The following is a 17,988-nucleotide window of genomic DNA, read 5'->3' on the forward strand; positions in this document are numbered from 1 at the left end:
TGTATATGGAGCAGGAATGCAGAAATAAACTGAAATTATTATTATTATTATTTTAATGACTGCGATAAATAGGGACCGTTTGATCTGCAATAAAAGTATCACGTATGGCATTATGCCAATGCAGGCTATTGCACAATAATTTAAATGTGGAATTACAAAGGTAGAAAGAGAAGAATCAAAGTATTTCTTGAGAGACTGGTCGTACAGTCTATGAAATATTAATATTTTCTATATTTTGACCATTTGGCCTATAGACGACGGCAGTAGTGTTACGGCACATTTTGGTAAATTGCACATTTTGGTAAATTACCAACAAATAATTTCTGCACATTCACAACAGATAACAGATAAATCTGCACATTTTGGTAAATTTACCAAAATGTGCAGGACATTGACGGCACATTTTGGTAACTTTCTGCATGCTCCTCCACAATCATCACAAAAACAAATTGTAAGTGCAATTGGTTTTTGTCCCCACCAAATGAGTTCGGCAGCCTAAAGGCCGTGTCACACCTTTCCGGGCAAGCTACGCGGGCTTGCTGCGAGTAAGATTTTTCCAGCACGCAGGAAAATTATCTCGCCCGTAGTTGCCCGGAGCTGCGCACGCAAGTCCGATTTACCCGCAGCCAAGTTTTGAGCAGCACCTCGCAGGCAACTCCCACGCAGGTACTTCGCAGTCCCCGTATGCGGTCATTGCGGCCAAGATAATGACATTCTGTCATTTCTGTTGGACTTCTGCCATTCCTTCATATGAATTTCTGGGTTGTCAGCCCCCACGCGCCTGGCTCGCAGGTCACACAGAATACCCACAAGAAGAACATGCATCCAGCAAGTAAGGCACATGCCCAACTCGCCCAAATCCGTGTCCGCCCTCGGAAATTGTCCGGTATGATGTTGGAAAATCCTCACACTCAACAAGCCCGCGTATATAGCTTGCCCGGAAAGGTGTGACAAGGCCTTAACATGGTTACGGGTAAAAAGGACTTGCGTGCGCACCTCCGGGCGACTACGGGTGAGATACGTGCTAGGTACTGTTACGTGCAGGTCATCTGCGGGGACCTCCGGGTAGTAAAAATTGTTCTTCGCGAGTCGCACGCAAGGCTTGCCCGGAAAGATGTGACACGGCCTGTAAGGCCTTTCCGGGCAAGCTACGCGGGCTTATTGCGAGTATAGGGATTTTTCTGCTCGCAGGAATATTTTCTACGGGCGGACAACAATGTTACGAGTTTCGCACTTGTGTCTTATTTGCTACACGCGCGCTACTTACCTTCTACTTGCGTGTATTCCGTTTGACCTGCGTGAGAACTTTGAAACCGATCCGTTTTCTGTTACGAGCGACTTACGGATACTGGGAAGTACCTGCGTTAGAGTTGTCTGCAAAGTGCTGCCGGTAAGGCTCCTACTGGTGTTCTGCGTGTACCCCCGCAACTCACTCGGAACATATTTTGAACATGCTCAAGGCCTTGTCATACCGTATCTGGGGAAGTTTGACTTGCGGAGAAGCAAATTTGCTACCCGGAGCTCTCCGCAGTTGGTCCGCACCTGACAGTACCTTTCACGTATCTCGCCTGTATTTGCCCGGAGGTGCGCACGCAAGTCCGATTTACCCGCAGCTAAGTTTACAGCATGACCAAAACTTTTTCCGGGTAAGTCGTGGGAATTGCCCGCAGAGGTACACGCAGAACGCCAGTAGGAGGCCCTTAGCGGCAGCCAGCACCTTGCAGGCAACTCCCACGCATGTATTTCGCAGTCCCCGTATGCGGCCAAATTAATGACGTTCTGTGGTACTTCTGCCATTCCTTCAGAGGAATTCCTTCACTAAGTTGTCAGCCCCACGCACCTGGCACGCAGGTCACACAGCATACCCGCACGAAAAGCAATCGCATTAAGGTCGTGTCACACCATTCCGGGCAAGCTACGCGGGCTTGTGGCGAGGAGGTAGTTTCCAGCACGTAGAAGATTTTCAGCGGGCGAACAAGAATGTTTACAATTTTCATTCATGCCTTGTCATACCGTACGGGGAAACTTCTGCGGCTTGACTCGCGGGGAAATAAATTTACTCCCCGGAGCTCTCCGCAGTTGGTCCGCACCTGACAGTATCTAGCGCGTAGCTGCCCGGAGGTGCTCACGCAAGTCCGATTTAACCGCAGCCAAGTTTTGAGCATGACCAAAACTTTTTCCGGGTGAGTCGCGGGAATGCCCGTAGAGGTCCACGCAGAACGCCAGTAGGAGACCCTTAGAGGCAGTACTTCCCAGGCAGTTCCCACGCAGGTACTTCGCAGTCCCGTATGCAGCCAAGATAATGAAATTCTGTGAGATTTCAGCCATTCCATTAGAGGAATTCCTTCACTGAGTTGTCAGCCCCCACGCGACTGGTACAAAGGTCACACAGTATACTAGCAAGTATAACGCGTCCAGCAAGTAAGGCACATGCGCTGACTCGCACAAATCCTTTTCCGCCCTCAGGAATGTCCGGTATGCTAGAAAATCCCCACACGACGTAACAAGCCCGAGTAGCTTGCCCGGAAAGGTGTGACAGGACCTAGCATGTATCTCAAAAGTAGTCGCCCGGAGGTGCGCACGCATATTTTTTTACCCCCAACCGTGTTTAAGGCCGTGTCACACCATTCCGGGCAAGCTACTCGGGCTTGTTACGTGTAGGGATTTTCTAGCATACCGGACATTCCTGAGGGCGGAAAAGGATTTGTGCGAGTCAGCGCATGTGTCTTACTTGCTGGACGCGTTATACTTGCGAGTATACTGTGTGACCTTTGTACCAGTCGCGTGGGGGCTGACAACTCAGTGAAGGAATTCCTCTAATGGAATGGCTGAAATCTCACAGAATTTCATTATCTTGGCTGCATACGGGACTGCGAAGTCCCTGCGTGGGAACTGCCTGGGAAGTACTGCCGCTAAGGGTCTCCTACTGGCGTTCTGCGTGGACCTCTATACGGGCATTCCCGCGACTCACCCGGAAAAAGTTTTGGTCATGCTCAAAACTTGGCTGCGGTTAAATCGGACTTGCGTGAGCACCTCCGGGCAATTACGCGCTAGATACTGTCAGGTGCGGACCAACTGCGGAGAGTTCCGGGGAGTAAATTTGTTTCCCCGCAAGTCAAGCCGCAGAAGTTCCCCCGTACGGTATGACAAGGCATGAATGAAAATTGCAAACATTCTTGTTCGCCCGCTGAAAATCTTCTACGTGCTGGAAACTACCTCCTCGCCACAAACCCGCGTAGCTTGCCCGGAATGGTGTGACACGGCCTTAAACACGGTTGCGGGTAAAAAAATATGCGTGCGCACCTCTGGGCGACTACTTTTGAGATACATGCTAGGTGCTGTCATGTGCGGATCATCTACGGGTACCTCCGGGTAGTCAAAATTGTTCTTTGCAAGTCGCACGCAAGGCTGGTGTGACACAGCCTTTAGCTTATACTCGAGCCTTCAGCTCGGGTGAGCTAAGTAAGTGTCTTGCCTGTCTTTACTGCAGGACCATACTCACCTTAACTCCTTAACCGTATTATAAATCTCAAGCCCATCCATGGGTTTTTAGTTCAGTTACCAAAACGTGCAGATTGTCCAAAATGTGGAGGCAAATCCATTTTGGTAACAGTTGATCCCGTCAGGTATAGGTGCACTGTCGGCACATTTTGGTAATTTACCAAGATGTGCCGTAACAAGTATGCGCGTTCCAGTTCAGTTTGTTATCACGTGCGTATAAGTGTCACACCCAGGATATAGCAGTTACTATATAGTTGCGATAAAATTGTCCAAAATATGATCTGTACCTTTGATCTTGATTTCACTTATGTTTATTTGGGAGTTTTCCATTTTACGTTTCCTTTGTCAGGTTCTATAAGAACAAGTTTGTTACAATACTGCACTCTTTATCACCAAACAAGTTTAGAGAATTCATAATCAGAATTATTTTGTAGATGAGATTTTACTTTTCATGAATATCATTAAGATGCAATGTGTCATCTGCAAACATCATTGTATATATAGAATCTTAAACATTGCGGATATTTTTACATCTATTAAACACAAACGTAAAGGCCGTGATGAAAAGGGGTCATCCCACTAGACCGACACCCACGAGTCATACAGCCCACGAGTTCGACATTGAAAACAGGTTGATGAGTCATACAGCTCACGAGTCATACAGCCCACGAGTTCGACACTATAGGTAAAAACGGCGCACGAGTTCGACAGATTGTGTCGGTCTCGTGGGTCTTGTTAGCTTAGTGTCGAACTAATGGACTGTATGACTCGTGAGCTGTATATATAAACTCATGGGCTGTATGACTTATGAGCTGCATGACTCGTGGGCTGCTTGACTCGTGGGTGTCGGTCTCGTGACGTGTACCCCATGAAAAGGCGTTGGCGCACTCCACTTTATGAATTTTTACTGTCATTTATCATATTAGTGGAGCGGCATAGCTTGAAAAATTAGAGGAATTGTGCATTTTATGATAAAAGCACCAAATTTCGCACACATGTTGACTATGACATTTGAAATAAATTCAGATATTGGGCCATCGTAAATAGCGCCCTCAGCGGCCATGGCAGCCATTTTTCAAAATGGCCGCCATAAATGCCGTTTTTCGTAAAAATTTACAAATTTCAGAAGGGAAAATCAATAAGATTTTGCAAACGAATGGGAAATAACATTCAAAATAAATTTAGATATTGGGCCACCGCAAATTGTGCCCTCAACGGCCATTGCAGCCATTTTTCAAAATGGCCGCCATAAATGCCATTTTTCACAAAAAATTAAAAATTTCAGAAGGGAAAATCAGTAAGATTTTGCAAACAAGTCCGAAAAAATATTCAAAATGAATTCAGATATTGGGCCATCGTGAATAGCGCCCTCAACGGCCATAGCAGCCATTTTTTCAAAATGGCCGCCATAAATGTCATTTTTTGTAAAAATTTACAAATTTCATAGGGGGAAAATCAATAAGATTTTGCAAACGTGTCGGAAATAGTATTCAAAATAAATTCAGATATTGGGCCACCGCAAATTGCGCCCTCAACGGCCATGGCAGGGATTTCTCAAAATGGCCGCCATAAATGCCAGTTTTCGTAAAATTTTACAAATTTCAGTAGGGAAAATCAATAAGATTTTGCAAACGAGTGGGAAATAACATTCAAAATAAATCAAGATATTGGGCCATCGCAAATTGCGCCCTCAACGGCCATGGCAGCCATTTTTTTTTTCAAAATGGCCGCCATAAATGCCAGTTTTTGTAAAATTTTACAAATTTCGGAAGGGAAAATTAATAAGATTTTGCAAACGAATGGGATATAACATTTAAAATAAATTTAGATGTTTAGCCATAGTAAATTGCGCCCTCAACGCCAATGGCGGCCATGTTTAAAATTGGCTGCCATAAATACCACCTTTTTCTCTGAATTTACTTATTCCAGAAGGAAAAGTCAATAAGATCTTGCACTCAATTAAAAAATGTCGTTAGAAATATATCTTGCGCCTATTATTACATTATTGTAAAGAGCGCCCTCAATGATCATTGCAGCCATTTTTCAAAATGGCCACCATGGATTCCATTATTTTTTATTTCCTGATTTCACAAAAGGCAAAGTCAATAAGATTTTGCACACAATTTAAAAATTATGTTTGAAATAAATAATTGTATTAGATTATTATAATACTGCCCTCAACGGCCATGGCAGCCATATTCCAAAATGGCTGCCATTGTCATAATCATTTTGTTTTTGAAAAAAATGGTAATTTCAGAAAGAAAAATCAACAAATGTGTACATAAATTGGAAAATCATGTTTGAAATCAAACAATGTATCTAGATTGCATTAACTCTACAAATTGTTCCTTCGCAAATTTTCAAGAAGAAAAATATTGCTAATATCAGCCATTTTCCAAAATGGCTGTCATAGATGCCATTTTTCTTTTATGAAAATGTCCTAATGCCGGAAGAAGAAAATAATTTTTTTTTTTTTTTTGCACAAGTTGACAATTACATAAAAAGAAGTTTAGACATTGAGCCATCATAAGCTGTGTTCTCAATGGTTATTTCAGCTATTTGTCAAATTGGCTACAATACACTCTTCTTTTTTTGTCTTGAAAATTTGCTTAACTTCAGAAGGAGAAGACAGAAGAATACTCACAGAGACATTAAAGAATCTGAAATATGACGTGTATCTATTCTAAAATGTAACTTCCTAAATATTCTTAAGACAGATATGAAAAAATGGCCTTTCATTTTACGAAAAAATTAATTTACTTGCTGTGCTTCCATAAAAAGACATACCTTTGATATCCACATTGTTAGCCGTCACACGCGAAATACTGCAATTAGAACTAAACTGAAAACATGAATTTAGAACTAACCCACCAATGAGACCCTTTTAAAAATTTTGATTTCTTTCCATACCAGATTGCATTAGATAAAATGGCTGTTTATCAGCACGCTATTGCTTTCTCCTTCTGGAAAAAGCAAGGAGTGTGTGGAAGCCATTTTGACAAAGAGCTGCCATAGCCGTTGGGGACGATGTTTAAATGGTGGCTCAATATCTTCATTTCAAATTCAAATTCAAACTTGAATTTATTTGAATATCGTTTGTCAATTTGCACAAGAAATTGTATTGTCTTCTTCTGGCATTATCATATTTCAAGAAATAAATAGCATCTATAATGGCTATTTGGAAAATGGCTGCCATGGCCGTTGATGGAGCCATTTGTAATGACGTCATAAATCATTTTCTTTTGAATATGATTTTTAACACATGTACAAATTTCATTGATTTTCTCTCTGAAACTAGCAAATCTTTCAACAAAAAAAAGAGAAGCAGACATCCATGGCGGTCAGCATGACCCTTGAGGGCGCCTTCTAGGAAGGCCTTATACTTAGATTTATTTGTGAGCATAATTTTCAACTTGTTTGCAAAGTCTTATTTACTTTTCTTTCTGACATCAGCAAATTTTTGCCAAAAAGGGGGGGGGGGCATCCATGGCAGCTGTTTTGAAACTTGGCTGCTATGGCTGTTGAGGGTGCACCTTTGGATGGCCTATTATCAAATTAAGTTTGAATGTAATTTTTCACCTTTGTGGAAATTCTGATTGACGTCTGCAACACTTTACGAAAAAAGACATTCAGGGTGGCCATTTTGAAAAATGGCTGGAATGGCCATTGAGGGGGAAATTTGGAATGGCCCAATAAGTTTACTTTTGAATGTAATTCCCACCTTTTTGCAAAAACTCGTTGGCTTTTCCTTCTGATTTTAGTAAATATTTTCGAAAATATAGCATTTATGGCGGCCATTTTGATAAAATGGCTGTCATGACCGTTGAGGGCGCAATTTCCGATGGCCCAATATCGAGATTTATTTTAAATGTCATTTCCCATTTATAACCAAAATTTCATTGACTTTTCCTTTTGAAATTAGCATTCTTTTAAATGAAAAAGTGGCACTTATGGTGCCCATTTTTTAAAAAAAAATGGCTGCCATAGCCACTGAGAGTGCAATTTTTAATTGCCCAATATCTGGATTTAAATTGGATGTAATTTCCCGCTTGTTTGCAAAACAGAAAAAAAAATGTCTTTTCCCTTCTGAAATTTGCATTCTTTAACATAAAAAGGCATTTATGGCGGCCATTTTGAAAAAAATGGCTACCATGGCCGTTGAGGGCGCACTTTCCGATGGCCCAATATCTATATTTATTTTGAATGTAATTAGCATTTATGAGCAAAATCTTATTAACTTTTCTCATCTGAAATTTGCAAAATCATCGAAAAAGTGGCTCATAAGTGAGCCATTTTGAAAAAAATGTCTGTCATGGGCGTTGAGGGCGCCATTAACAATGGCCAACTATTTGAATTCATTTTTAATGTAATTTCCCACTTGTTTGCAAAATCTTACTGGCTTTCCCTTCTGAAGTTAACAAATATTTTGATATATGGCGGCCATTTTGAAAAATGGCTGCCATGGCCGTTGAGGGCGCTATTTCCGATGGCCCGATATCTAGATTTATTTTGAATGTAATTTCCCATTTGTAACCAAAATCTTATTGATAATTCTCTCCTAAACTTAGCAAATTTTACAAAAACATGGCATTTATGGCAGCCATTTTGAAAAATGGCTGCCATGGACGTTGAGGGCGCTATTTACGATGGCCCAATATCTAAATTTAATCTGAACGTGAATGTCAACCTGTGTACGAAATTTGATGCTTTTATCACAAAATGCACAATTGTTCGGCTATGCCGCTCCACTATATCGGATTCCATAATAATTCATATTGCAAACAACATGCATTAACATAGTCTCCGTCCACTTGAAATATCAAACCATTAACGTTTTCTCTGAGACCATAAAAGTTCAGTTTCATAATATCTAAAGTCAGGTGATTAATAGAGAGACGAAAGCTTCACTTAGATCTTTTTTCTTTTTGTTTAAATGGTCAAAAATTATCGTTTTGTTGTCGAAAGCATACATCAGTGACTTTATATAAATTCAAAGATGCATGCCATGAAGACGGTGTGGGATGTCCTGCTATCAGGAACCAAAACTTCATATTTTTGTTTTCTTTAGTATAGTCATATTTCACTTTTCAAACAACACAGATAGATGATGCACACTTTTCTATAATTATGATAAATCTTTGAGAAAATAGGGGAAATCAATATATAAATAAAGCGATCATTACTGATTTCTTCCTTTGACCCATCTCATACTTCTAATTTTGAATAACCTTCGCAAATTTCATTTGATTTGGAACAATACCTCATATGCAAGAGATGAAATTTATGAAATCAGTGAATAACAGAGAAATATATTATGTATGAATAACGATTAAAGAGTAAACATATACTCACTCTAACTATCATATCAAAAGCACTAAATAAATATAATGATTATTGCACCTGCATGGATATGAATAGATTTGTTTATTTTGACAAACTATATAAACGTACATTTTATATCAATAATTTGTAGCAAAGATTGAAGATATGCGTTAGAAATAAGTGATGAGTATATTGTGCAGATTACGTTTTTGCCATAAATCGAAGTCTCCCACCCCCTTCTCATCGTGATGTGCTTATAGACCCAATCATCCACTGTCTATCATAAACATGTTTCTGTCTGAGTCTTCATCTTGGAGAACACCTTCCATACAGGGTTCTTCGATATGAGTCTGTTTAGTGTTATGGTCTTCGAACATACTTCCGTAAAGGGGAAATCCACCCCAAAATAGATACAATTCAAATGAAAGAGAAAATTACAGTGCATTCCCTACAACGAACGATACAAAACGATACATAGATCGACCATTATGTTTGCAATACTCTATTATGCCTCCTAGCTGGATATCATGTATTGTTTCATTTTGTGATTATTATGTCTCCTATAGCTGGATATCATGTATTATTCAATGTTGTTATATTTGTTGTATTTTTTCATCGAGAAATATGAAAATAAATTGGAATTGAATTGAAAAAGAAATGACAAAAATCGGATGAGAAATAAGGAAGATATGTCATTTTGACATTTCACTTTTTTTTTGGAAACACTTCTTGACCAGTCCATATGAATATTCATAATGAGCAGGTTGATGATGTCATAATTATACCCTCACAATTTTTCAAGCATATGTTGTATATGAAATCTAGAAAAAAAAATTGTTGTGTTTATAGCTAACACAAGTAAAAGCATGTTCCCATACCAAGATAATGAGTTAACATTTTTGTGCTCATTTGTTTTGGGTGATTTTTAAGGCAAGTTATATATTTATAAAGCTGAAACTGAGATTTGTCATTTCTGCATGGATACGAAATGTTAAGAAATTGTGAGAACATGACATCATCAACTTGCTGATTTGAATATTCATAAGTACTGGGCAAGAAATGTTCCCCCCCCCCCCGAAAAAAAAATGAAATTTTAAAAATGTCATAACTTCCTTATATCTTATCCAATTTTAGTTAGTTTGTATCATTCTGTATAGGGAATATTTTTCTCTTTCTTTTGAACTTCATCTTTAAGCATTTAAGTGACTTTCCTTTTCTAACCCTGAAGATCCTGCACGAAGAGCACCCGACGGTATCTACAGTATTTTATTCTATTCGAGAACATGAGCGTGCAAAAATCGCTCCCGGTTTCTTTGCAGCACAGTCAGGAGGGGGATTCAGATATCAGATGCGATTGCTCCACCTGTCGATCTCAGATAAGATACATTTGAAATTATATTCGAATATATATATATATATATATATATATATATATATATATTTTGCTGTAGTAAAAATAATTATGTTATATTCTCAAATCAATCGGTACTTCGTTTCATATCAATGGACCTTTAGAAAAACTGTAGCGATATTCTTAGAGATGTTCTTAGAGATATTTGGGTCTGATAATCATCAGTGTGACGGGTGTTAATCATGAACATTACTATTCAATAAAATTTGGAAGAAATATCAGAGGGTTCATAAAAATCGAAATTATACCTATACTTTGATATCATATACGTAATTTAAAGGCTTCAAATGAAAAAAAGAAGAAGTGTAGGCATTATAAGATACATTTGAAAGTATTCGAATAGCTTTTTTTTTCTGTATTATAGTGAAAATAATTTTGTCATAAAATAATTTCCATTAGACCAGTGGTAACATTACAATAATCAATACTATACTGAAACGACTATATGGCAGGACATAACAAGTAAGCAAAATATATCTAGGAAATGTCTCAGGCGATAAAAAATACCAATATTGGCAAAGCAATTGCATACGACAATCACCAATGTGCTCATGCCATGAAAGCTTGTCATCAATGTGTAACACCAATTATATACACAAGTAAATTGTGTGATTACCCTCTCAATCACGATGCTGACACAAGTTTTGATTTGGGTTGAAAGCAGTTCCGCGTAAGTAAATTGGGCCTATGACTGTCACTTTGATTGATCGCGATGGTTTTCATTATACTTTTTTGTGTTTATCATCTTCATTATATGTGATAATTCGTAAATTATAAACTTGGACGTATTCTAACTATGGTGCTATCAAACTTTGAGGTGATTAAAATAAGTTTATGTCTAGATACAAGTGTATAAACCATTTTCTTCGCGAGGCCACATTTCTACTTTATTGATAATCTACAGTTGTGTATCGTCTACCATGATCTCGAGACACATTTCTTCAGTCCAAACTAAACCACGATAAGGTGACAGCGGCATTTTTATTAATGTGACAAAGTTTTACGAGAAGCTATGTAGGATAGTGGCGTATCTTAGACGTGTGTGGTGTTTTTGTATTGTTTGTTTGTTTGTTTGTTTGTTTGTTTGTTTTGTTTTGTTTTTTTTTTGGGGGGGGGGTTAAGTTGTGGTATCTTATTATGCGAGTGTCGCTCTAAGGCTGATGATGCATGTGATTATGATATACACGGTATTTGTATAATTCTAGTATACCAGCGATCATTGATTATAATATACCTATGTGAGACGTCGTGATTTTACAGAATTTTGTTTCATTAATTTATTCATTCATTTTTATTAGGCCCTAATTCATTCTAATTTTCAACAAAGAATATGGGGCCTGCGTGTACAAAACATAGTATGGGCATGAAAAAGAAAATATACTTAGGTCTACGTTTTCATATTCACACAATCATTTATACGTTGTCAAGATTGTAGAGTAACCGCAACTGCAACGTATACTAGTTGATGAATTCAAATATGATCAAAAGGAGCCGGAAAGCATTAAAAACAACAAACAAACAAACAAACAAACAAAAACTATCCCCAAACTAGTACACTATAGTGTACTTATCTGTGTATTATTGTGTGTCCTATAGCAAAATGGCAGAATCAAAGGGAGGGCGAAGAATATTTTTGTAGGCCCATCAAAGTCTTAGCAGCTCCCTGTATTACTTCACCTCAGTCTAAATCAATTTTTCGACCAAAGAGAATAGGCTAATTATGCTGTTTTATGGAGTGTCATATAACGCAAAACGTAATATTTCGACAATGCAAAACTATATGACAGTTTTGGGTATTGTTAATTTTCTTAAACATTGTTACAATTGAGTATCCCCCAGAAAGGGAGATACCCATCGGGTAACATAATCATATAGGGACATTGCGAGTAAACAAAACTGGGCAAAGTTCGTGGTGACAGAACTTTGCAACTAATTGATTACAACTGATTGACAAATTGCCCTTCATCAATCAGTTGTAATATAAACAACTCGAAGCACTTAGAATCAATCCTTTGAACGAGAGTGCTCATTAATAAATGAGAGTGTCGAAGGGAGTCGACTCTACTAGGAGATAATCAATAAATTTACGGTGTGATGAGGGCATTAATTAACGTACTTGTAAACTTTAGCAGCATTTTAAACTTTTTATACTTTCATAACACTTTCATCACAATCAAAGCAAAACCCTAATCAAGTAGTAATGTTTTTTTTTTCTTTGTTAAAATACATTTAGCTATCCCAACCCCCCCCCCCCCATATCGAGGACAAAGACAAGAAAACAACCCACCTGCAGATGGTGTGCATTAGGTATACCTATAAACTCCAATCGCAAGAGGAAGAGATAAAAATGAATGATTAGCGGTCAGTGCCGCCGATCTTTTTACTTCCTTATTTTTACGCCATACAGACACTGTTAGTGTAACTAATTTGCTTTATTGTTTTATCAATCCTAATTATCTTTTATCGCCATCTTTCATCAATCTCACATACTCGGCACTAAGTGACTGGCCGGTTGTGTTTGATGACTGATTACCTGCGATCTACTTGTGATTGAAATTTCTCACGAGGAATGAAGACATTAGTATGGAAGCGCAGCAAGAAAAAGGGATTAGCGCCAGCTAGCGACATAATCGCCGAAAAATGACAGGCCTTCGCCTGGATCTGAAGCTCACGTGATGTGCGTGTACCACACACAGCAGGCATATAGCCGGCAGTGTACACAACACACTGCACGAGAAAAGAGGTAGAGCAGCCGGCATGCAGCAGCTCACATTGAGCTAGCTGGAGCTGTTGGAGCGAGATGTCAAAGCCTAATAGTCCAGGCTAGAAGGCACCCAACCTTGTTTTTTTATATATACAATGTTTTTTTGATGGTTTCTTGTCAATTCGAGGGTGCTGATTCCAAATCCGATTGATGCCACTCGCGTAACCTTGAGCATTTTCGGCAAAATGCGAAAATCCAAAATGGCCGCCAGATATGCTAATTCGGCCGTGATAAACATAATAATGTGCATTATATGACAAATTATTCCACCAAACTTTGTACATTTCTGTTCCTAGAGTTACTCCATATGCATTTGCAAGGAAATTTCATTTCATATAGGTTCATTTAGTACTTAAAGCTCATTTTTTATTCAAAATGGCCGCCATTCCAATGCTTATTATGTACTATAATGAATGGCAAAACACAATGCATATTGAATATAGAACAAATTTACTGTATTTCAAGTCCCGTACCTACGCTGTCATAAAGTGTTTCATGTGTAAAACAAGTATGTTGGGTGTCACTTGCAATATGGAGGGCCTACATGTATATTTGAGCATTTAATATTCATAAACCTTACTATGTTTATCACAATTTTTTGTCTATTTCATTTTGTCTCAACAAAGAATACAAGTTCACCAAACGTCTCGCAAGAAATCAATATACCATCATATTCTACACGCAGGTTGAATATAAAAATGTAATACTAACACAATATATTAAGAAGCCTAGATGCATGGTATTTATCAAATAATGTTGAAAATGGAGGGGAAGCTAGAAAGCAAAGCTTCTAATATACATTCCCCTAAAACCATATGAACAAAGTACAGAAATATCCTATGCAGGAAGTGCAGAGATACATAGTTGCAGACAAAAACATACCGGACATTAATGACACAACTAAAAACCCTTTACATTGTAGATTTTTTCCAGCAAGGAGTGGGGGGGGGGGGGGGCGACGAGTTTGAAATAGATTATAACCTCCATCACTTTGATATGATATAATTTAGAAGTACCGCCTTGTTATTATAGAGCAAACTTGATTTTCCTCTTGAATTATAACAACGACAAAAACTGGTATAGGCATTAACAAAACTGTCTAAACGCAATACCGTACAAACTATTCATTAAACATCAACCAAGGAGCAATGTGAGATACCTCTTTCAGTTCTCTCACAGTTCCCAGGTGTTGATAAAATACACTTTGACATCATGATCACATTCAGTCTTGTCTTAAAACTAAAACTGTCATCTTTATTGTCTTTAAAGAACCCTTTGATAATGTTTGGCAGCAGGTGACATCAGCCCCAAATTTGCAGAATTCTCAGGCTAAAAATACATATTAGTCCTGCAATTCCTTTAATTGCAACCACATCTGGTGATGTTCAGCACTTCCTCAGGGATCAGAGGGCGATTATTTGCCATAGAAACAGAATGAAGACATGAAGACTTGCTTGATCACCACTAGTTGAACCCCTATGGCTTTGTTGCCAGGCCAGAGACAGTGTTGTAGGTAACTTAGATGGTGTCAGAGATGACATCAGACCAGCATCTTCACCAACCGGTTTTGGGGTCAAAGCTTTCAAGTTACGGGAGGGAAATCTATAGGCTTGTGGGATTTCAGATTTCGTTGATGGCAGATTGTTCAAGGGGGCATTTCATGAAGCGTTTTGTCAGATCTTTTCTTTTTGACTAACTGTTATAAGCTACTATAAAAATCCTTGCATCTGACTGGCTGAGAGCAAATTTGTCAGACAAATTTGTCAGACAAAACGCTTCATGAAATGCCCCTATTCTATCGCGTTTGGAAGGTCAGGGTATGCGTTGACAGCACCGGTGACACTTGCCATCCTTTCCTTCCAGCGTGAGGGAGAGTGATCGAGTTCCAGTGAAGGAGGGTAGACTTCCTTAGCCTATGCTTGGAAGGCTTGCCACAGAGGGCTACCTTGAACATAGCATTGGCAAGGTGGTTACTAACATGGAAGGCATGACTCGGATGATAATCTTATAAAGGTTGGGGCAAAGTCTGAACGTGAAGAACTCCTCTATCGTCTTGAGATGGGTCAGTACTCGGCTCATGCCATCCAAGGACTTTCTATGAGACGCAAAGGCAAGATTATCTGAAAACTTCCTACGTGAAGGGAATGTTATGTCACCATGTATATGGTAAAAAGAGCTCTAGTGGAGTTAGTTTAAAGCCACCACTAAGGAGGCCATCATTCAGAGTCCTACTACTGTTGGTCTGGTTACCTAGAGCAATCCTGAATCTGCAAGTGCTCAGAGACTCCAACCCCAAGTTCCTTCTGATCTGGAGATTCTCCCGCCTGAAACCCCTAGCAAACGGGGGACTCCAACTTGATGTGCGCGAAGCGCATATCACGAGCGCGAAGTTCCCTGCTGCCGCGGGGTCCAGGGTCCGCTTGAGCTCTGGAATCTCTAATAGGGCTCTTAATGTGCTCTTGTGCTATCTAAGGCTTATTTTTCAACATACGAACAAACAAAGTAAGAAATCATTTCAAGTGGGAGACATAGAGCCAGGGCAGGAGAAATTAAATCTTAGGCGGGAGAACGGGAGATTTTGCAAAACGGGGGCGGGAGATTTCCCGTCGAGAGCTGGAGAGTTGGGAGTCTCTGAGTGCTGAAGATTAAAGACAAGCAGTGTGAAGTTGTTATAACACTGCTTTCAGAATGAGGCAGCACTGTACAGATCTCAGAGTCTCTCTTGACATCATATACGCAAACACATTCACTGAGAAAAAAAAATGGTGGTAGAATTCATCTACCATATTATATATAGTTCATCTGGGTTAACATGAAAAACTTTGGGGCATTGTTTTCATTTCAGAGATTTGACAACAGGAAGTGAGGTGGTCCCTTTTTTCCCACTTTCCCCTGCATCATGTTCTTTCTCGGGTGAGGGGACTAAAAAGTTTGTATAATATCGCTTTTAGATAATGTAGAACATGACAGGTAATTGGAAATTTCATTGTGTCATCATCTAGGATTTAGCCTTTTAATTCAATAAATCAGCGTGAATATTATGATGTTGAACATCTCAAGGCAAGTAAGTATCAAATTGTTCATGTCTAATAACTCCTGATAAACGATCTTGATGTTGGCGTCAATTCAAGCTTTGGTGGGTTTTTCCAGATTTCTTGGGACAAATTGAGATTGAGGTAGCAAATCTGGATGTTCGCATCAAAGAATAAAACAGATTTTGTTAGTAACAATCCTCTAATTTATAATCAGCACACAAATTGATAAACAGTGTACCTGAGTGACAGAAAAAAAAAAGAAATTTTGTTTTTTTCCATGTACACTCTGCCGTTCATATTGTGCAGGGGTATATGAGTGGCTTCCATTTTGAAGTTTTGTATTAAGAAGAATATAATAAGCCTAAAAACAATACATTTTCTGTTTGTTGGCTTGTTTGTTTGCTTGTTTTGCTAGTGGCACTCATCAGATTTGCATGGCACATGCAAAATTTGATAAAAGCGTAGATATGTGACTGAAAATTCGTCTTCTATTTCTATGCATCTTTTTTTTCATTCATGTAGTACATGAGTATAGGAGTGGCGGCCATTTTGGATTGAAAATAAGCTTAAAATACCAAATGTACCTCTTCAAATGAAATTTTTTTTGCAAGTGCAAGTAGAATTACTCAAGGAACAAAAATTTTAAAAACTTTGATGGAATAATTGGTCATAAAATTGACATAACTGGGATTACCAGGTCCAAATTAGCATATTTGGCGGCCATTTTGGATTTTTGCATTTTGCCGAAAATGCTCAAGGTTACGTGAGTGGCATCAATCGGATTTGGAATCAGCACCCTCGAATTGACAAGAAACCATCAAAAAACATTGTATATATCAAAAAACAAGGTTAGGTGCACTTTCTATGGAGCCTAGCCTGGACTATAAAGCCCTCCGGCGCTAGTACCGTCAGCACCCGTTGTGTTTAATTGCATGCAGCCAGCAGTGCAGCAGATAAGACCGTACTGTGCCGTCCGTGCACCCGGCTGTGTACCCGTATCGTTGCATTAGATGAGCAGCTGTAACGTTAAGCCGCAATTTGATCTGGATTTAACGGTTAGAGCTAGCGAGTGCAGTGCATTGTAAGTCTGTCGATTATGTCATGATTTCCTTTTTAGTTTTTGGCTACGCACCTGTTTAATATCTCATGTCAATGTGACTATTATTGTGAGTTATAATTTCAATAAATGTGCACAACACACCCAAACAGATTAATAAACCACGCATTATGGTAACGGTAGGATTATGGCATTATCATGATTATGGCTTAATCGAATGTATTGATAAGTATAATCAGTTTCAGATTGTCGCTGATTGTGCAGACAGTGCTATGCCGAAATCGTTTGCAAAGAATGAGTTGTTTTTAGCAATGGCATGCAAGTCAACATCAATATCAACACTTTCTGACAATCAATTTAATTTTATGTGAGTGATTATAATTAGCCCAACAACTAACCCCGTCGCGGGGCGCTGTAACACAGTAACAGCCCTTTACGGTACGTATTTGTTTTGTCCGTATGGGGTCGCTGCTGCGGTTACCCAACAACCAGACATTGCCAGATGTCGTGACCATGTGCGTTATTACAGCGACTGGGCTGTGTCTAGGTAGTGAGTGATTAAAATGAATAAGCTACTGTAACATGAAGTATTTCCCATGATTTTGGTACAGTTTGGTTGCGTACTGTAGTAGAAGTGAATCTACAGTACACAGTAGACTAGTTAGCACTTCAAGTTTCAATTAGCACCACATTCTACAAGTGTAAATTTATAGCAAGTCTACTTCTCATTGACCACCTATTTTTACAATTTTGGATCGACCACTCTCGCGCAATGGCTTTCTTGCGTAAAATCAAAAGTAAGCGTGGGACAGGGCGCAATACGCTGGAACATTCGAACATGAATACAAATCAAGAGAAATGAGGGGGATACAGGTAAATAACCTCATTAGTAATACAT

The 17,988-nt window shown here is 39.1% G+C and overlaps 1 protein-coding gene across 1 annotated transcript in view; it reads left to right on the top strand.

Annotated features, from left to right (window-relative positions):
* Positions 1-16,928: 16,928 nt before the first annotated feature.
* LOC139733603 (H(+)/Cl(-) exchange transporter 7-like) overlaps positions 16,929-17,988 on the top strand; it is a 44,652-nt gene continuing 43,592 nt past the window's right edge. Inside the window, exon 1 of the mRNA XM_071644417.1 lies at positions 16,929-17,114. The gene's annotated coding sequence lies outside the window, so the exon portion shown is untranslated. The remainder of the gene's footprint in view (positions 17,115-17,988) is intronic.

The sequence above is a fragment of the Diadema antillarum genome, unplaced genomic scaffold (genome assembly GCF_040938485.1).
Source record: "Diadema antillarum isolate AM-2024a unplaced genomic scaffold, OU_Dant_1.0 seq00000484_RagTag, whole genome shotgun sequence".
NCBI classification, from domain to species: domain Eukaryota; kingdom Metazoa; phylum Echinodermata; class Echinoidea; order Diadematoida; family Diadematidae; genus Diadema; species Diadema antillarum.